At 42.3% G+C, this 21,807-nt stretch overlaps 1 protein-coding gene across 7 annotated transcripts in view; it reads left to right on the top strand.

The window, feature by feature from the left end:
* The window catches only part of RREB1 (ras responsive element binding protein 1), a 144,238-nt gene that overhangs the window by 40,936 nt on the left and 81,495 nt on the right, over positions 1–21,807 (top strand). For 3 of the 7 annotated variants that reach the window (XM_084618196.1, XM_084618193.1, XM_084618194.1), the window contains one exon: positions 19,403–19,527. The exons of 3 other annotated variants lie outside the window; for them this stretch is intronic. The gene's annotated coding sequence lies outside the window, so the exon portion shown is untranslated. Of the gene's footprint in view, positions 1–8,496; positions 8,513–19,402; positions 19,528–21,807 lie in introns of those variants that run through there. One more of the 7 variants, XM_084618195.1, reaches the window with a different exon arrangement.

Genomic DNA, 21,807 nt, shown 5'->3' with positions numbered 1-21,807 from the left:
GCACCAGTCAGGGGCTCCTACCATGTGCCGGGCTCCAGCTGTTAGACCCAGTTGGGCTGCAGAGGGGATAGGACTTCTTCTCCTGCATGGGTCGCTTCAGTGGGCCAGGTCAGATCCACCTCTGTCAGTGGCCCAGAAGTCAGGGTGGCAATACCATACTATGCCACCCTCACTTCTGTGCTGCTGCTGGCGGTGGCTCTGCCTTCTGAGGTGGGCTCTCAGGTAGCAGCTGCTGCTCTTCAGCCACCCAGCTCTGAAGGCAATGCCACCACCACAAGCAGTGCAGAAGGAAGGCTGGCAATACCGTGACACCCCTCCCCCCCCGCGCGCGCGCACGCACACACAAAAAATAGCCTTGCGGACTGCCCCCCCCACCCCCCGCCAGAGTTACAACACCTTGAAATTTCAGATTTAAATATCTGAAACCATGACGTTTTAGATTTTTTAAATCCTATGACCATGAAATGGACAATGAATTGGCCCTACTTATAATTTTACCAAATTTTAAACATTTGGGCTGAAATTTTACATGCTGGGTGTATGCCTCAGGCTGTGGGTTTTTGTTTGTTGTGGGGGGCGGGTTGAGCCAAAATGGTTCAGCCATGTCCAAGTCTGGGTCTTTGGAAAAGTATGTTGTTTTGCCCATTTTAAAAAGTTCTGGTGACCTTTTCTTTGACAAGCTCCATTACCCCAATGCTTAGGATCAGGGACTTAAAAATTTAGCAGGGGTGTGGCCCTCATGTCAAAGATGTGCCATCTCCATGAAAATCCATCCTAATTTGGACCAGTTTTAGGTGGTCCTATGGAAAAAATAGTTGTGATGGTGTAATTATAGACTGTAGCATAATGCCTACACACACAGGGGTTAAATTGAGGTTGCATAGGCAACCTTAATTCTGGCATTTCTAAACTTCTGACTGTTTGACTTTACAAACTTAATAACGTTCTTTTAATGTAGTTTTGTGTGTGTGTATATTTTAGTACATAATATGTCTGTCCATCAATAAAGCTTTCTTTGGATTATGTAAACGTACATAGTATAACCTTCTCTTCCCTTGGATATGAAGAGTATGAATATGTCCACTTCATATTCTTCAATATGAAGAATATGTCCACTTCAAGAAGGATGTGGATAAATTGGAGAGAGTCCAGCGAAGGGCAACAAAAATGATTAGGGGACTGGAACACATGAGTTATGAGGAGAGGCTGAGGGAGCTGGGATTGTTTAGCCTGCAGAAGAGAAGAATGAGGGGGGATTTGATAGCTGCTTTCAACTACCTGAAAGGGGGTTCCAAAGAGGATGGCTCTAGACTGTTCTCAATGGTAGCAGATGACAGAACGAGGAGTAATGGTCTCAAGTTGCAGTGGGGGAGGTTTAGATTGGATATTAGGAAAAACTTTTTCACTAAGAGGGTGGTGAAACACTGGAATGAGTTACCTAGGGAGGTGGTAGAATCTCCTTCCTTAGAGGTTTTTAAGGTCAGGCTTGACAAAGCCCTGGCTGGGATGATTTAACTGGGAATTGGTCCTGCTTTGAGCAGGGGGTTGGACTAGATGACCTTCTGGGGTCCCTTCCAACCCTGATATTCTATGATTCTATGATGTAAAATCCCCTGGTAAGGTGTGGGTTTAGTTTTTTACAAGTGGAAGACAGGAAGGAATATTTTATTAACATGGCCAGTATATGGAATACAATTTTTAAATCATATTGGTTGAATAAGGGTAAGCATTAGTGGCTGCAACAAAGTGAAGGAGTAGTTCTTGGAAATAGTCATAGGTTCTTAATGTTTCTTGTAAACAGAGATATCTGTATGTGCATGTATATAAACTAAAAACAGGACCAGATTGGAATTTGTTCTCCTAAACTCTGAATCTGAATACTGAAGAAGTTTGGAATCTATTCCAGTTCTGGATCTTGACTTTGCAATGTAGGACCCATCTCTGACATACGTTGTGTATTATACATGTTATTTATGCAGAATACACAGCTGTGCACTAAATTATCTGTCTTTCACCTCTAAGGATAATTTATGCGTCCATCTTTAAAGACCCCTCCACTCCAGATTTAATCAGTATAGTTTCAAAGTTCTGTTTTTCAAGATACAGGGGAGGACAAAGTGGGGGAAGAATCCCCCCCCCCCCCAATTTGCTAAACAGCCCCAGGAAATCCTTCAGCAGTTGTCTTTTTTTTGGGCGGGGAGAAACGGATTTTGCACAGTCACACCTATATGTATGAATGAAACCTCAGTGGAGCTAATGGGGCTTTCCCCAGAGCAGGGGGCTGCCAGTGTGGATCCACTTGCAGGATTAGGGCCTTAGCTTGTAATGGAGTCATGCTGATTGCAGTATTCTATTGAGCTGTTCTCTGTGTCTGTGGGAGAGAGATACACTACAGCAATATTTACCTTTCTTTGCACACAGCAGGAGTACATAGAGCAGTGGAATGTGTGACACACCTAGCAGCCCTGAGACATTTTTCTCTGAATTTAAAATATACAAAACAGGATCCACTGATGCTTTATGTAGCGACAGAAGAAGGCTGATACCTTAACAAATAATCCAAAAGGAGCTGTGGTATACTGATGATGCTAAAATTGCTGTTAATTTAGCAAGGACAAGCAAGTATAGGAACTGGCTGATTCAAGGTGGTTTTAACAAGTAAGATCTTGCAGGGTTTGGGGTATTTTTTTTGTTAATCTTTAGCTGACTTTGTTTGCCCAGAACTCTGAGACCCCTAGTTTATACTTTTGTATCCAGCAATTGATAGATTGATCACCTTTTTTTTAGTTTAAACCTTCTTACTGGTTATGTAAAAATCTCTGTAAATTCCAGACACCTTCAAAAATCTTTTAGTTTATTAAACACACTGATAATTTCTGTGTAGAGTAATATTGCAGTGGGTAGTTCTCTGCTTAGCGAGACTCAGTAAAATAAAAGCAAAACTGTATTTTTTTTTCCTTGCCACACAGACTGTCCCCAGAAAATGCAATACTGAAATGAAGAAGTGGTTTCATGGTTAGTGGGGCTTTTTTCTCCTGCTTTTTATAGCACAGTATGGTATATTGCCCACAGATTACCCTGGAGACTAATTTTAGAGGTATTCATACATAGTTGTTTCTACCTCCAGTAATCCACAAGGTGGAAGCAAATGTGTAGAGTATCTGTATATATTTGTATAATGGGACTGTGTGTAAAGTGGATTTGTAAGTGTGCAATGTGTGCATGTCACCGAGAGAGCCCCCATTAACACTTCAGTGAGGCAAAAATTTGCAATTCACCACCAGCTTTATTCGTTGGTGGTTTGTACATGTAGTAGGGCCGTGGTATGGTGTTGGCCAACTCTTCTGATGCCTGGTTAGAGATCAGTTGCCCAGTTATTTTTAACTTCAGTAAATAGCACACCATTGAGGAGCGGGGGTGGGACACGTATGATGGGAAGTGGTTTCTTAGAAGGTGGATGTTCTGCTTGTGCTAACAGAAGTTCTGCACTGTTAGCCATCACTGTGCTTGTCTGGCGTACAAGTGTTTGTTCACACTAGTGTATTTTCCTTTTCTGCTTTCTTCCTGATAACGCCCAATGTTTGCATGCATCCCTGCTCCTATGAAAACGGCAACACTGAATTGATGGGGAATTTATTTCTTTTAAACCCTTGGCCATGAGGATTTTAGTTTGAATGCATCTTCTTTCTGCAAGTAACCTCTGCTGAAAGGAATTAATTTTTTGCACATGATGTGAAACAGGAAGTTTGAGATAATGAAGCAGATTTATAGATAATTTGACATAGAAATAACCTTCTGAACTTTTCCTTTGGACTAAGATGCTCATGTTGTCATAACGGTAGTCATTTGAAAATAATTTTGCTTGCTAGATGCATTTTAGTTCATCAAATTTTTCTCTTGTATTTTTTAATATAAATAAAATTTAGTTCAACCTGTCTAGGTCCTTCATCACCTTTTTCTTTAGTTTGCTGGACTAGAACTGGGACTACTACCTAGCAAGTTGTGTGCCCTTGGCAGTACCAGCTTCACTTGTAGGTTAGAGGCTTGGAGATAAAGATAGCATCAGATTTTTTTCTATTTTCTTGCTGGCTTTGAACAGCTCTGAAGTTTTGCTTATCAGTGAACTTAATATTTAATCCCAGAGATGCTCAAATTGCTTAAAAATTAAGTGTTTCCTTCAAGTGAGGATGTTTGCATTTTCAACTCAATATGCAAAACTTCTTTTCAGAGCCCTATACTTTTACTTAGTGCATTCTATCACAAAAATAAAATGGAGGAAGAGCTGAAAGAAACCATTTGTTTAGTCTCTTGAGGCTCAGCATCTCGCTGGGTCAGTCTGCTAACTAATCAAGGTTTCAGAGTAGCAGCCGTGTTAGTCTGTATCCACAAAAAGAAAAGGAGTACTTGAGGCACCTAAGAGACTAACCAATTTATTTGAGCATAAGCTTTCGTGAGCTACAGCTCACTTCATCGGATGCTGTAGCTCACGAAAGCTCATGCTCAAATAAATTTGTTAGTCTCTAAGGTGCCACAAGTCCTCCTGTTCTTCTAACTAATCAAGTCACTCAAGAATATGGTTATTCAAGGAAATGAGGATATTTGCAATAACATTTTTATTAGTAGCAGAAGTTTTAAACCTGAAAAATAAAAAGCATGTGCACAGCAGCGGGCTGAAGGAAAAAGGTCAAAAAGTAGCTTTGAATTGCAAAGGGCAGTGGTTCCAAAGGACTTCTGTTGCTGCTGCTGTGGAGGCTAGCGGTGCTTCTTGGTATGAAGTTTGCTTCTGTTGTCTGAAGGGAGGGGAAGAGTGAGTGACTCTACCCTGTTAATCTGCTTTCTTAACTCTGCCTTGTTTGCTCTTTTGATTAAAACAAAATATTGCTCTCAGTCAACTTTTCCTCAGGGATGGCGGGGAGTGGGAGGGGTTATACTTTCGGCCAGTGGTTTTCAGCCTTTTGTCATTTGCAGACCCCTTAAACATTTTAAATGGCTGTGCTGATCCTTTTGGAAATCTTATACATAGTCGGCAGACCCCGACACATTAGATGTAGTCTGTGGACCCCTAGGGGTCCACGGACCACAGGTTGAAAACCACTGTTTTAGGCCCATGGGGGGAAAATGGCTACAGTCTTGCTGCTATACGTTGTGCTTAACTTCCTTCTCCTACATCAAAATCTGTGCACCGACGGAGTAAAACATGGCAGCAGTTTATGAAGCAAAACGGTCCCACTGTGACACAGCGTAGTAATTCTAAGGCAAAAACAGCTGATGGGTTGCGTCTCCTGCTTGAACAGCATTTATGTCTTGCTACCTAAATTCCATGTTTTAGCTTCCCATCTGCTGCTAGACTGTGAGCACTATGAGTCAGGCTATCCGGGTCTGCAGATATGGAATCAGACAGTAGACTGTTGCTTCTTTGTGAAGCTTGGTTTCTTTACTTCAATTTTTTTTTGGTGATGATACATCAAACTCTGGAAGTGGTCAACTACATATGCCAGAGTATGTGTGCACCATTCCCACTACTCCCCATACTAGATTCAAGCTTTGAAAATATTGTTTAAAAAACCACTTAGTGCCTTGGCTCCAGATGGGTTGTTGAGTACACGTTTTATGGTCTAGATGTGTGACGGTGCTATCATGCATTAGTACAGCATGGCTACTTATGTACTTGGACAGATTTTTGGGGTGAGGAGTGCAGGAGGGAGGTAGTTGAGTCCAGGGCAGTTTACGCTGGAAAAAGAGCAAGCAGCTAAATGCAGAAAACTTAAGTTTAAATGAAGTGAAGGATGTAATTCAGTTCATGTAAAGGAATTATTGATCACCATTTGTGTGCTTGATGCTGTACAAAACATGGAGGAAGCCCCCTGACCCAAGGAGTTTGCACTCTAAAGTTTACAATCCGGACTATTTTTCCACACTTTAAACTCCATTTAACTGGATCTTATGCTTGAGCAAAGAATGCAGGAATGGACCCCAAGTATTTCTTGTTTAGGAAGACTATTGTCAATAAACTTTGTTGGAGAAATGGGTTTCCAGTAGATTTTTGAATGAAAACAGGGGTCCTTGCAGGACAAAGAATGGAAAAAAAGTGATAAACAAGAGGTGGCATGTAAGTAGGACAGGCCACACATTTGTTCTCAACTTGCTGATAGAGTTGCCAACTTTATACTCGTCTCTGCACGCTGCCCCGTCTGCAGGCACCGCCCCTACAGATCCCACTGGCTGCGGTTCCCAGCCAATAGGAGCTGTGGAGCTTGCGCCTGGGGCGGGGCAGCATGCGGAGCCCCCTGGCTGCCCCTGTACCTAGGAGCTGGAGGGGGGACATGCCTCTGCTTCCGGGAGCTGCACGGAGCCTGATTTAGCACCACTGCGCATCTGCGCTGCCGACCGGACTTTTAATGGCCCAGTCAGCAGTGCTGACCGGAGCTGCCACGGTCCCTTTTTGACCGAGCATTCCTATCGAAAACCGGACACCTGGCAACTCTACTTGCTAATACTTCATCTTTAATTTGCTTCATTGAACCACAGCATTAGCGCATAGAAGCATATTCAAGCACAAGAAATATTCAAGCACAGATCTCTCATCCCTGCTCTAATACTGAGCCAGTGCAGAATGGGTTAAAGATAAGTTTTCACCTCTAGATTTGCATTTCCTTGCAACTGTAGTCTTAAACATATTTCTATTGTGGGTGTATGTATATTTTCATACTTTCGTCCTCAGCAAAGCATCTTAAATAGCACCTTTTTGAAAGTTCCTTATGAGCAGTATACACTGAAGTTTCCTTCCAAGAACCTTTTATTCAAAAGTTTCACAAGAAAGTTTTGAATCTGGATTTTTATCTCTTCTCCGTCCATATCAGCTGTTAACCTGGTCTGGGGCTGATTAGGGCTTTGTCTTTTAGGATGCTGAATGGGTTGGCCATGTTTTGCTGCAGTTGGGCCAATGTGGATTCATGCTATTAGCCAAGGTTATCTCCTCATTGACCTTGCCACGAAGGTTGAGTCCTGGCTACCTGCTAATTGGGTAAATGGAACATTTTGAAAGGGTTTGTAAAGGATGATTTTCTTTCTGAGAACGAAGGAGGTATTTTTTTATAGAAACTCTTGGTTTTATTAAATTTGAATTTTGAGAGAGAGAGGGAGGAGGTGAGGGGAACGCATTACATACAAGGTTACAAATTCAAAGAAAGAAACATAATTGGAAATAGACCTTAGTTAGTAGAAGAAATAAAGGAGACATTCTACTTAAGTTTTTGTTGTTCCTAGGCTAGATTTCGTATTAACCTCCTCTTACCAAGGTTTTGAAAAGGGCTGTCAGCTGCATTCATTCTTGCCCTGTTTGTGCTTCATATGTTAGATATTGGTTTAATTAGGTGACTTAAAGGGACTTGCAGAATAGTGATTTATTTATGTGGTGCTCATGCAGAAGTTTGCTTGCACCCCACCACTTTCCCTCGGTTTTCTGCCAGAGAACCCGGTGTTAATTTGCAGGCAGGGTTCCCAAATTTCAGCCAGCAAGGGCTCCTGCCCAAGTGATGCAATGAGTCATCGCCAGCACAGCCCTTCTCCAGCCAGCGCTGCCCATTTCTTAGGAATGCGCTGGGTGGCTGACTCCTGTCCTTCGTGAAACAGCATTTGTGGGCACATTGTGCCACTACAGTGCCATTCCAAGCAGCCTTCTCCCCAGGACCCTGGATCATGCTGACAGAATCAGACCTTCTCAGGAAGTATGCATCAGCTTTCCTAAGTCTGTCTGGCCTCACTGTTCCTGAGGTGTGTCCTTGCAAATTTACAGACATATGCTGTAGCTGGGATCACTGATTCTATCTGTGTATGCTGCATGTGGGCACTCACTCGCCGTGTCACATTTGTAGTTTGGTTGGTACAGTCGAATCATACAGGTTCAGAATTTCACTGTCCTGAGGAACCAGTAAATATTTGTGTGGTGTAAAAGTAAATAAATAAAACATCTGGAGACTTTTAAAATGTAGTGTAAGTAGGGGTCACTCTACTGTAGCTCACCTGTGTGATTGAAAGTATCTCAGGCTCTTTGTGCACTGAGCATTGATAACCGTTTATAGTCAATACATGGCATTTGTTTTCTTCCTCGTGATAACCCTTCATACCAGAACGTACTTTACTCACATTTAATTGGTTTCAAAATTTCCTGTGTTGAATTAAATGTGAGGTATGTTTTCAGTGTGCAGGTGGGGACCCTTTGTTAGCTCTGTAACAAACACTGCACGTGAATAGGTTTGAAAAAAAACAAGATGACTTTTCTAAAGGCATCAAGCCTCTCCCGTAGTGCAGCAGGGCATAGTACATCGAACTTAGAGACCTTTAAAGTACACGCTGAAATGGATGCTGGGAAGATACAGTACATTGCTTGGGCATGACTCCAAAACTCTCAAGGCAAGCAGTATTTAAACAAGCTGAACGGTCCCTTTAGGCAAGCAGCAGGAAATCCAGCACTCAGCTTTGTGCTGTTGCATGGTCAGCAGAAGATAAAAGTGTAAGCTGTTGCAGCTGGGGTTCCCTCCTATCCCTGGATGGCAAACTGTTAAGAGAAGATAAAAGGACAGGGAAGAACAGGGGTCGTCTTACTGAAAAGGGTTCTTTCTTATTTAAGCTATTGAAGTGCTTTGAAAGATGTTGGGCCTGAATCTTCTCTCATTTACATTGGTGTAATGTAGAGCATCTCCACTGAGGTCAGTATGTGAGAGGAGAATCGGGCCCTTCGTTTCATCACAAACAACTGTTTAAACAAGGCTTCATTAGCTATAGGCATAGCCACTTCACAGCCAGCAAGCATTTAGGCAACTGTGTCTGCTACTGACCGGGGCTTTTATTTTCAAATGCTTCTAGAATCCAGTCAACTGTTTTCTTCTCTAACTTTATAGCTGAAGCTCCATTCCTGATTGTAGGCTCTTTAATAATTAAGAGAAGAGTTTAAATGAATAGAACTATTATTTCAAGTCATCTGATCTCTATTTACTGTATTCCCCCCAACCCCACCCCCCCTTTCCCTGCCATGACAGTGTTGGTGTCTTAGGAAAGAGAGTGCTTAGAGCATTTGTTACCAATTTAGTAGCAAGTACGTGCTCAAATTTAGGTCTTGGGAGTTCTGTGTGTGCCATATGTGGCCAAAATGTAATCTTTGCTGGTTCTAGTGAAAAAGAACAAACATGATTTTGCTATTCGTCGGATAGTGTTTCTTTTAATTTAGTGCGATTTACGCTGGCACAGTCTTTTTGTTTTGGTAAGACAGTTCAGCAATTAGGCACCCTCGGGAGCACAGTTATGAACTGATCACTCCCCTGGGTTTACTGAGGTATGAAACACGGCCAAGGCAGAACCTCTGACTTCCCTCAGAAATGTGCTAATCCTCCTAATTACCCCTACCTTTCTAGGAGCTGCGTTACTGCTATTTTAAAGTCCATTGTAATTTCAGAAGTAACCTTGTTTGTGATATTTTTGGGCTATACGAGAGGATTTGTTGGGGAATCCATCAACTTGTTTTGGCTCTGATGACCCATATGGAATTTGCTATGGGGTGTGTTAGGGGTTATCATTTTATTTCAGTGTTTTATATTTGTAACAAAGGTCACCCAGTACATGATATTCCCCTCCCCGCCCAGGGCTGGGGTGTGTGTGTGTGTTACTTACCTTTATAAATTATATTTATATAGTGTAGGATCATAGTAGTTAGATATGGAAAAGGCCTATTAGAGTATGTCTACATTGCAGTTAGGCATCCGTGGCTGATCCAGGCCAGCTGACTTGGGTTTGTGGGGCTCGGGCAAAGGGGCAGTTTAATTGTAGGGTAGATGTTCGGGGTTTGGATGCCAGAGCTCTTGGACCCTCCCACCTTGCAGGGTCCTGGAGGCCAGACTCCAGCCCAAGCCTCAATGCTTACACTGCAATTAAACAGCCCCTTTGCCTGAGCCAGCGGGCACAGGCCAGCCAAGGGTACCTAATTGCAGTGTAGACGTACCCTTAGATACTTCTTTAGCTGGGGGTTAAGTGACAAGTACTGATACCTTCTCTTGCTTTCAGAAACTTTGCTTAAAGTCTGAATTAGGGAACAAATGAAATGAGTGTGGTGGCCTCAGCCCAATTCTTAACAGATAAATTGTACCACATCACCATATATGAAATTAGCATATTTGTTAACCAGATTGCTGCCACATCATACTGATAAGTCACTGATTTAGAGCAAGTGGTATTACTTTCCCCTGTAGCTTTCTTGTTTTAACTAATTCAACTATATACTTGTTTTAACAACAATATTATCGAGAGATTCAACCTCTTCAATTATACTAGGTAATCTCTCTTGATCTAACTAGCTCAGTTCTATTAGACTCTCACTGAAACATTATACTGCAAGGGGATGATATCTGAACAGGCAGGAGACTCTAATTTTGGATCTTTTGGTCCCACCATTTCATTATTTGCTACTGTTTAGTGTCTCTAAAGGAAAGTAAAACTTCAGCTGCAGTGTTTTCACATTGAGTGTATATCTTTTTCTGAATGAGTATGTGATCTTCCTGTTCCACTGGCCTTTCAAATCAAGCATAAATGCAGTCAAAGCTGTTATAGCTGTGACCTGTTCTGTGAACCTTTGCTGAACTTTCCCAGCTCTCTTAAATATTCTAGGCCTGATTTTCCTCTTACGCTGGTGCAGGTTATGAGTGGCACCACTGAAGCCAGCGGAATTACACTTTACAATACAAACTAGCTCAAAAGTGGAATGATCGACAGGAGAATCAAGTCACCTATTCTGGAATTATAAACAACTTGATCTTAGAATTGGAGGAGGGTCGGTCTGTCTGTCTGTCTGAGAGAAAACACACAGGAACATTGCTCATCCTAGTGAGTTTGAATGGCAGGATCATTGTCAGTATCTGTGAATTAACAAATACAGTGTTGATATCCAGTGAGTGTATATATGTAATTTGAAAACTGATTAGCTTAGTTTCACTAGCAAACTGATACCATCCTGCCAATGGACTTTGCTTCCTGCTGGATATGTAAATGTTTATAAAATAACTGTTCTTGTGTTTATGTCCCCAGAATCCGTCACAAGTATAATTGTTGTTAGGCTTGAAACAGGCTATGTTTTGGTGTTCAATATGTATCTCAAGGGGAGAAGGAAGGAAGTTGCCCTTTTCACAGATAGATTTTCAAAGAGTTGTCTGTGTCATCTGTTTTACTGTATGAGCAATGGAATTCCTCCTTCTTTTTGTAGGGGAGGGTGGTTTAGGACCAGCAACAGACACCCAAGCAGTTTGCCAGGAAATCAAGGAGTGTACCTAAATGTCTGCCTAGAATGAGGCACACTGCAACTGTCCTGATGTTTTGTAATAGATGTGTGGCTTGTGGAAAGAACTGGTCACAGGGTTGCTAACTTGGTCCAAACAAGTGGAACATCACATGCTAGGAATTGTAGCCTCTTCATACTGAGCCTTTACAGTGAAGATGAGTAGAAGGATGAAAGCCTGCGGTGTTTGTAAGATCGTATAAATCCAGATTGCTGTGGTTGTTCTTCCTCTTATGTTGTATCTCCATAATTGAGCCCTTGTCTACACTACTGGTTACTTCAGGATAACTTACATCGCTCAGGGGTTTGACTAATACACTCCCCGAGCGATATAAGTTATACCAACCTAAGTGGCGGTGTAAACAGCGGGGGGCTTCTACTACCGCCGCTCACGGAGGCAGGAGTTATAAAACTGATGGCAGAGCTCTCTCCCATCGGCTTAGAGTGTCTTCACCAGAAGCACTACAGCGGCACAGCTGCACTGCTGTAAGTGCTGTAGTCTAGATGTAGCCCGCAAGTTTGCAGCAATAGTAGCCCATTCTGTATGGTCCTCTGCTAATCTCTCTGAGGAATAATCTCCCAGGATCCCACATCGTCCATCCATGATCTTCTTTTTCTGCCTCATGTTCTTCTGTCATCAACTTTTCCTTCTAATTTCCGTAGACATGCATATCGCCCACTGAACCTCATAAAAGGTATCCTGCAAATTGAATCTTTCTTTTCGTAAGATCTTACACCAGTGTTTGCTGAATTCCAGTCCTTTCCAGTTGGTTACACAATCTATCTATATTTTCAGAATTCTTCTATAACACCAACATTTGAAGGACTGTCGTTTCTTTATTATCGTTTGAATGTCTGTGTTTTACAGCTGTAATTTAACACAGACCAAATATAAATTTTTAAGTTAGAATTTATCTTCCAGATTTATGTCTGTTCTGATTAGATGATTATTCTTCCAGAACACTTCTTTCACTCTTGCTATTCTGGTTCGGACTTCCATCCTCTGTAATGATGCTTCCTAAGCAGCAATAAAGTTTCATTTCCTGTATGGCTGTGGTGTTCACTGGAATCTTACATGTTTTCCCAGGATCCTTGCATACCACCAGAGCTGTAGTTCAAGGATTTTGAAAGCTTTACTGATACATCCAGTGGAAGCTCATAGAGCCAAACTCACTACTGACACAGGTGGTCACAATTCTGGTGACTTTGCTGTTGTTTGCACCTCCATATAGCAGAGATGTTAGTCCTTTGAGTTCAGTAAACTTTAAACTATTCCTACGACAGAGTTTCCCAGGTCAGCAGGTATGGCCTGCAGCGCTTACAGCATTGCAGGAGCAATCTGCACCTTAAGCAGTCACCAGGCCTACTCAGCTGATTTTGGTCATTCGCTTGCTTACCACCACAGAGCTTACAATGCTTGCAGACTTTGAGCTCTGTGCTGACCTCCATGGAGTCTTTGTGGGTCTTACGAGGCAAGGCATGTGTACTTTGTAATATCCTTTTGCAATGCCTGTGGGTCTTGTAAAGTCCATTGGACCAAAAGCAATACTACAAGGAATGTAGAAGGTCAGCAGGCATACCTGGGTGGAGGGGAGAAGAATAGGTTCTGTGTCCTCCCATGCCCACAGCCAAATACAGAAGTGTCTAACAAAGCTGGGGAGCTTTTGAATTCCATGAGCAATTGCTGAACTTGATACAGTAATACGTATAATAATAAGAGGTAACACCAAGGGAACCCGCGTCATGGACCAGGCCCCTTTTGTGTTAGGCACTCTACAAACGCACAACAAAAAGATTGCCTTGGTGCCCAGAGAACTTCCAGTCTATGCTCCATTTGTGTCATAGGGTGAGATGCTCTGTGGGAGCCCTGCTGATCCTGGAGGATGGTGCATTGCCCAGCTGCTCCTAATTCATTTAAACACTCTTGCTTCATTTTCTTATACTCATGAAAACATAAGAATTTTTACTCCTCCTCCCCCCCCCGAAGAAAATTTGTGTTAAGAAACAGTAATATTATTTTGCATTCTCACAGTGCTGTCCATCCGAGGAGCTCAACACACTTTAGAAGGTTTAATGGGCAGTCTACTTCATATATCATAATTAAATTAAATTGATCTCATTCGAACAGAAAACCAAATTAAATGGTTGATTTCAGAATTAAGGCTTCACGAATCACCTTGGCCCTGCCCACTTAAAAAGAGCTCATGGATGTCCTCACATGTAATACAAATACTTTAGAAAAATTTCACATTGCCAACAAAAATTATACATTTTACACCTGGGCAGTTCTTTTCTCTCCTTCTTGGGGGGAAATCACGAGCTCAATTTGTGTGACCTGTGGTACTCTGACATCAGCAGCAAGTGTATGTAGAAGGCACAAGATAAAGTTACATAGCAGGCCTGCATCTCTAAAGTGAGGTGCAAATCATAGAAGGAGAGGGAATGACTAACATACAATGAGGTATCTAATCTTAATGGAAATAATGGACGTGATATGTTGGTGTCTGGCTCAGAGCGGAATGTGGGATGATGTTGTCTGAAAACCTATTTAGAGAGTAAGATGCAAGACTGCAGGATGGTGGCCTGTAAGTGGGTCAGGTCTTTAGTCTGTGCCAAGAAGGAAAGAAATGTGTGTCTGGCCCATCATGGTCATGTGGACTGGAAAAGGGTCAATGACTAGGCAGTGGTTTCGAGATCAGCCTGAGATAGGGTTCTGTATTCCATGGTCGATATTATAGATTAAAGAAATGCAGGTGTAAAGAAATGTGTCTTATGGGTGGATGAGAGGTCACATATGTAAGGTCAGAATTTTTATTATTATAGTACCTTAACTCTGCATTCCTTCACTCCAGTATGTCTCCCTCCCTGTTGGTTTTCGTTTTGTTGGTTTGTGTTAAACTAAAACTTTCTAATTAAACTTTACTGTAAAGCAGAGGAGTGAGTTAGTGTGTATGTGTGTTATACAGAAATTCTGATCTTTTAACTGTTTTAATAGAGTTTTTACCTGGAATACACAGTAGAGAGGATATATCCTGTGCTCACCCAGGAGCAGAAGACAGGAATATGATGATGTTAACAAGGTGGGGAGAAAAGGAGGTGTTTGTTTGGAAAAAGCCTAGTCACTAAAGCCTGTGGAGCAGGGAAACCCTGCTGATAACACCTCGGAAAATAAGAGGCTCTGTCTCTTTCCTGACTTTAAAGGAGTGGTGCCTTGTAATAAATGGCTGCCATGTGGCAGCTGTCTCCCAGCTTTGTGAGTCTGGCAGTAGTTAATCCTGTCAGCAAGGCACGCTCCCTGGAAAAGAGCAGCAAGAAGAGCTGCACGTTCTTAAACAACTCTATCCAAAAAACTTTTTTGTTTTGTTGTTTGAGTCTTTTTCCCATGAAATCAAATGTGGTATTTCAGTGAGTTTCTCATCTAAAAGTAGTATTAGTAGAATGTGCTATGAATTAAAAACAAAATGAAAATAAACAAAACTTCACTGCAGGGTGTGTAAGAGAATCGCTGCACCAAGGAGGAACTCTCTCCACAGTACTGCCATCCTAAAGTATTCAAAAATTGAGTCAGGCCACCCCCCAAAAAATCATGACTGGCTTACACTGCCTAAGACGCTTTAAAAAATTTAATTTTATTTGCTTTCTTGTTTGTTTTTACCTCTGGGTTCATGCTTTCCAGTTTTTCTCCACAACTGTGAGGGCTGGAAACATACATATAAAACGCTTTTGAGCAAAAGCTGTGATGCTCATTTAATACCATGGCTCCATCAGATTTTACAAGATGTGATAAAATCATGATAGGTGGCAACCATGACATTGTTATTCCCCTGATTTCTAATCAAAGTTTTCTAATGTCATGCATCGTTTTACTAAATTAACTCATTCGGTGCAAAGTGCTGTGGGGTGCGGCCGTGTAAGGTGTTCCCAACTGAAAGCTGGGTGAGGGAGGGGGCTGTGCTAATACTGTCCCCTTAGGGCTTTTGTCTACACTGGGAAACTGACCAGCACAATTTTATCAGTACTGGTATAACTCCCCATGTGAATGCTCTTATCCTGGGCTAAGAGTTCTATTTTTCCTAAGCTGCTTCCAAAGTGACAGTATCGCTAAAATTCCCCATCTAGCCAAGCCTTCTGTGAGTCTCTTTTTAAAAAAAAACAAAACAAAATCCCTCTAAGGTGGTAGCGGATCATGACCAGGGCTTCCCCCAGAGATGCATAGCATTATCAGGAGATCGGCTGTTGCTTCCTGTGCACACTTCACACTGATGATCCAGCCTTCCTCTAATCCTTCCTCAGCCTGTTCCTGTTGCAGCTAATGCTACTCCAGCTACATAGTGAAGAGTGCAGGGTTAGGACACTAGTTGCTGCACAAATTAGTGCCTGACACACACATCTGAGTTCCATGAGGAAAGATGCACTGAACAGCTTCAGGGGAGGGTATTAAACTGGAGAGTGATGTCTGATACGTTTCTGCTCATCTGATCCACCAGTTGGGACTGACGGGCCTCCCCTCCTGACCAACAGGTGCAGAGACCGATTGCCAGTGAGCAATTCAACATCACCAGTTTGTGGCTTTCCTTCTCAACATTACTATGACTGCTGTTTTCACGATGCTGTAATAAGAACAACCAGACCAATTGTCCCCAACCGATTCATTACAGTGGATGCCTAGGCATCTGCATGACCAATTGATAAGACACAGAAGTCCCCGTTTGTAACTTGTCTCAGAAACAATTGATTGCAGGCTCTGGCTGCACTGCATGGAACACAGATGCCTGCTCTTGGCCCGCCTTTAAAGGGCAAAGCTGCAGCATCATGCCTTTCATCAGGTTCTCTCTCCTCCTGTTCATTTTACAGCAGGAATCCCATGGCTTGAACTGGCTATACCGTCTGGGATTTCAGCCTCTCTGTCACCGTTGTCCAGCTCTGCCTGCATATAGCCCTCATAGGTTTTTTTTCAGCAGACGTTTTTATAATCCAGGAGCACTTTGTCTTGGGTTGTAAGTTTTTTTTTGTTTTGTTTTTTCTGTTTTTCTTTTTCTCCCCCCCACGCCTCCTCCCCTTTTTTTCTTTTCACCATAAGCTTTCCACCTGGTTCTTCCAGATTTAATCCATCTGTTCTATTATTGAGGCTCCTGGATGTGAAATCCCTTCCATAAACTGGAGTACAGTGCCTGGCCATCCTTTCCTTTCAAAGGGGTATCTGACAAAGGTTAAAGTTTATTCATATTAATGATCTGGCTGTATTATGGTTCACCTTTGTTTTGTTTTATTTTTTAACAAACGAGGACCCAACCACAGATCTCTTTACCTGTTGCAATTTAGACCATGTTTCCTTATTTTACAGCCCCAGCCTGTCTGTCTTGGTCGAATGCAGTGTTGCAGCCCTGTCAGTCCCAGGATATTAGGCGAGGTGGGTGAGGTAATAACTTTTATTGGACCAACTTCTGTTGGTGAGAGAGACAAGCTTTCAAGCTTACACAGAACTCTTCTTCAGGTCTGGGAAACATATTCAGAATGTCACAGCTAACTACAGGGTGGAACAGATTGTTTAGTATAAGTAGACAATCTGTTCCATCCTGTGTTTTAGCTGTGACACTGAATAAGTTTCCCAGATCTGAAGAAGAGTTCTGTGTAAGCTCAAAAGCTTGTCTCTCTCACCAACAGAAGTTGGTCCAATAAAAGATATTTCCTAGTTGAGCCAGGGGGAGTGCCATGTGGTGCTTTGATGTCTGATGCACTACTTATCATAACGCACCACTAAAGGAGTCTAACAAGTATCCCTTTACCCCCCCCCCCCCCAGGAGAAAGGGCACCTCTCATTTCTCACCGCTGCTTAGTGAGGGAAAAGAGACCCAGGAGCCATTACAGGGAAGGCATTTCCTCAGTTCTTTCATGGCTTCTCTGCAGAAACAGCGCCTGGCTATATAAAGGGCCACTCTCCTTGCTGGCTTGTTTTGTATCTTTGCCCCAATGAGGCTCCTGATCATGGCGTCCCCAAGAAATACAAAGCACTAGCAGGAGTTCAGATACTACAGTAATGAGTGCCATATAAGAACCTATATAGAACAAAATAGAATTCTCCTCCCCATGGCTCTTTCCCAAAGGTTGGCTGCTTGAGGAATGGAGCTTGGAAAGTTGTTCTGTCAGTCCCTCTTCTTGCCCAGTGAGATGAGAGTCAATACTGTCTAAGCAGCAAAATAATGCCCAGAACTGAGAAATGCTCATCTGTCTACTGAAAGACGCTACGTGAAGTCTCAAGCTGCTCAGTATTCTTGCAGCCAGTGCCACTCTTCAGGGAGGGAACTTGCCTGGCTTGCCACTCCATCTAAAGCAAATAAACCAGACTTAAAGCCAAGAAACACATCTACTTCCTGGAACTCTAAGTCATTCACACAGCTGTCTTAGCTTTCAGAACATATGCAAAGCAGTTCTTATGGGAGACACAGTAATGCTTTTGTGTCTGTCTTTAACAAGCAGAAAAGGAATATAGGAATAGACATACCGGATAACACCAAAGGTCCGTCTAATCTAATGTCTTTCTCTGATGGTTGTCAGTTCCTCCAGCTTCAGAGGAAGGCAGCCGGCTCCTCATTTCCAGTTGTGCCATGCTGTAGCATGAGGGGTTAGAGAGGAGAGGAGTGAAAACTCCTTCCTGATTTTTTTGTGGGCCTTCAATTTGTTGCTTGAGTGTTTTTTGTCTTATCTCGTGTAGCTGATAATTTTAGGGCTACTAACAACATTATCCAGATCACTTTCAAATTCTGATCTCCTCTTCACTTGAGCAAGGTCCTGAAGATACTGAAATATGTAGAACCTTATTTCCTGGGATTTTGTTGTTAAATAAGCTAAACCCAGAAATGGAATGAGCAGTAAGGATGTGGGGAGTTTCTTCTGACTAGCTTTCCATGTCATGTGCTAGCTGTTGAGAAGTCTGTAGGTGGGCGTGATTGGGAAAGAAGGGGTTTATACTCTTCAGCAACTATCCAACCTAAATATGGGTCAGTAGTGATCACCGTCTCAGTGTCTGACTCTCTGGTGCCTGGCACTTTGTGTAGCCACTTACACTTGTGCAAAATGTTACCCAATCAGAATGGGAATGTTTCACACCCACTGTGCGCAGATGTAAGTGACTGACTAAGGTGCCAGTCCATTGAAGAGCCAGGCACTCAATCCCTATCTGGGGCCATCCAGTTTTTGCTCTCACTTTCAGTACTTGCACAATAGATCCAGCTTTATTGCCTCAAAGCTTAATCTCAGTTAGGGAGGCAGTTCCCACCACATATACATAAACATACCATGTCAGACAATGAAGAAACTTTGATGCAACATTAAAGTTCAGAAATGGAGCACAAAAGATAAGATAGAGACCAAATTCACAGTTACATTAGGGCTGCTTTTGTGTCACTAACGTGGCACAGGGCAGCTGGAGCATACTCATGAATCTCATCCACGAAATGGCAGGGGACTGGTTCACCACTTCATTATTTTAGTTGCACGCCAGTATAGCTGTACTGGTTTCAGTACAGTTATGTCATGCATCTGGAGTAACTCAATGGTGACTCAAAGGGCAGTAGTTTTTTCAGCATCAGTAACTTGCCCATGTTGCCAATCCTACATGCTTTTATGGTACATATGTATTTTGTTATCTAAGCTCTTACAGAGGAAAAATAAGCATGTGGGTTATTGACTGGTCTTTGAGGGTAAAGGGATGGCAGGTTTGGTCTTTTTTTTTTTTTTTTTTTTTTAACCAAGCAAAAGTATAAACCATTATGCCTACATAGACACTAATATAAATACACCAAATGTTGCTAACAAACTCTAATATAAATAACAACATAAAAGGCTCATAACCAAAGAGGCAGTCTCAGTTTAGTGGTTGGAGGATTCCCTTAAGGATGTGCTGCTCTGGGTTTTGTGAGTGACATTTTTGCTGGGTAAAATTCTACCTTTTATGTGTGTGTATTCAGACGTTTTCGGAAATATTCTCCGTGCCTTTTTGGCTTAATACTAAGTAGTAGAAAGAACTGCCGCCATAAAGTCCTGTTCCTCTGTCTTATCCTTTTTGCTTTTCTTTTCATATAGGCTGCTCTGTACTGGTGCTCCTGCAGTGGTGACAGTGAGGTGACGCTACCAGTAAACTTCTCTGCCGTTGGGGCCTCGCCAGCACCAATACTTCAGTAGCCAGGGCAGACTTGCTATTAAAAAAGGTCAGTTGGAAAACTTCCTTTGGTTTTCCTTTGCTTCAGGCAGTGGCACTGAATAGTATCACTCTTTCTTCTTCCCACCCAGCTTGTTTCCTCCCCATCTCCTCCCTGAAGGCTTTGATGCAAAATTTGAGTAAAACTATAATCCTGCTTTTGATGTGACCAACAGCATGGGAGATGAGTGGGGAGAAAAGTTTCCCATTGCATGCTCTGAGTGAAATTCATTCCAGTGCAGAAACTCGGCACAAGACCTATGTACCATGTACGTCTCGCTTAAGTCCTCATTTGAAGGCTCAAGTGCAACTTTAATGGTGAATAGGTTTGGTGCTGGACTTCTAAATGGAGGTGAATTTCAACCTATGAGATGTATCTTTCAGAACACCGAGAAAGAAACTATCGTGGGCTCTTTGTCCCAGATGAGATGTCCCCTTGCTGATTTGAACAAAGTTATTCCTCTCTAAATCTCTGCATTAGTAATGCTGCCTGGACTTACATTTAAACAATCTTTGGTTTCACTTCTCATTGAAAAAGTAGGTCATTTTAGGGGGATGGTAAGTAGGAGTAGTAATGCTTTTTAGACCCAGAAGGGAAAAGTGTTTTGAAATGCATTGTGTGTGTTTGTTAAGATGGGAATCCTCCTTCCTCCCCCCAAAAGAAAAGAGTATCCATAGTATAGAACATAGTGTGTTTAATGAAACCAAGAAAAGTGTTTGGCTGAAAGTATTAAACTTTCTCTGGCCCAATTAATTCACGGCTTGTATTTTAACGTTAATGTGGGTTTTGTTTTGTTTTTTTTTTTAAGTGGAACAATGAGCTGCTTTGTGCTATACATCAGATTTGCTCTCTCCTTGCCTGGACTGTGTGTATTGTGTGCTTCTTCCTATCTATTCCAAAGGGAGTGCTCATGTGCAAGACAGTAGAACAAACTGTAGTAAAAACTTGTAATCGCTCCAAAGGGTTGGGGCACACTTTTTGCTTCTGTAGCACCTTCTCTTTGGTGAGTCGAGTGACTGAAGAAGCATCTTCTCTCTTCCTACCCTCTTTAAAGATTGTAACCAAGGTTCTCCTGTTGCTTTCTCACTAGTGCGTTTAAAATGAAAGGAGAAGATGCTGTAACCATCAAGAATGATCTTTTTTTAAGATAAAATGGGGGGGGGGGGGCGGGGAGGAGTAAATGTTGATGAGCTGAGCTTCAGCTTACTGTGGAGTCACATCTTATCCCAAAGGAGGAAATAGATCTAGCAAATGCCTTCCTGTTCAGACTGAATGGGAAGCAACAAGTTTTACATTATTTTTGTTCAAGCCTGTGCTTTACTGTGTCCCTTCAAAGCTGGTTGTCATTTGGTTCAGATCTCGCCTTTATCACAAACCGCTATTTGCAGTCTTTAGCTTTCTGTGGTCCTGCATTGTCTCAGTCGCCTACAGATGCTACACCTCTAGCCACAGCAGCCAGGACCAGAGCGAAGGGACAGATTCAAGGGAACCTGCAGTCGTGTGTGTGTGTGTGTGTGTGTGGAATGAGGATGGAATGCTTACTCCATAGGGAATTAATTCAGTGTTTAATACAGCCCGAGGTGGTATTGCCTCCAAGCTGAGCTCCCTCTTCACTGTGGACCTCCCTGTCTCCTTTAATTGGGAAGGGGGGTAATTGCCCAGTGGAGCAATAAGCAGAGGGATCCCCAAGAGCTTGAGAAGACAGGCACTCCTGTAGCCAGGCAATTAAAGAACTTCCATATTGTTGGCTCTGTCTCCCCAGTTGATTCCCTGAAATAGGTTCAGTGGGCCAAACCTTCCCTTTTCTACTTGGAAAGGGGGGGGAATGCACCCTCCCCTCCACAGATGTGTAATAAATTTTGCAAGAGAAGCCTCACCGAATTTTCCTGCCCCAGGGCCCCTCCCTGCCATGGGTTTCCCACAGGAAGAAGTGATTTGGCCCAGTATTCTTATTGTTGCTATATCCTATTGCAAATAGAAAGCTGTGCTTCCAGAATCAATGCATGCTATTGTCTTTGTTTCAATGGTATAGTTTTCCTTCCCACAACAGTACTAGAATATATTTTAGTGCACTCCAATAATACTTACTCTTTCAGAAATTAAGTTTAATTCTTTAAACTGTTTGCAAACTAGGAAGTTTTTAATGTACAGAAAAAATTGGTCTCCTGTTTAAAAACAAGATCAGTATCCAAACATCTTGTTTGAGTTGGCAGAAAGCTGTATTTTAGTTTGTCATAAAATAGCTATTTGTAAACAGAAGCTGTTATGGGCTGCAATTGTACTGTATTG

Source organism: Lepidochelys olivacea, assembly GCF_965140295.1.
Source record: "Lepidochelys olivacea isolate rLepOli2 genome assembly, chromosome: 2".
In the NCBI taxonomy this organism is placed as follows: domain Eukaryota; kingdom Metazoa; phylum Chordata; order Testudines; family Cheloniidae; genus Lepidochelys; species Lepidochelys olivacea.
The sequence above is the reverse complement of the archived record's forward strand: the minus strand, read 5'-3'. Positions and strand labels throughout refer to the sequence as shown.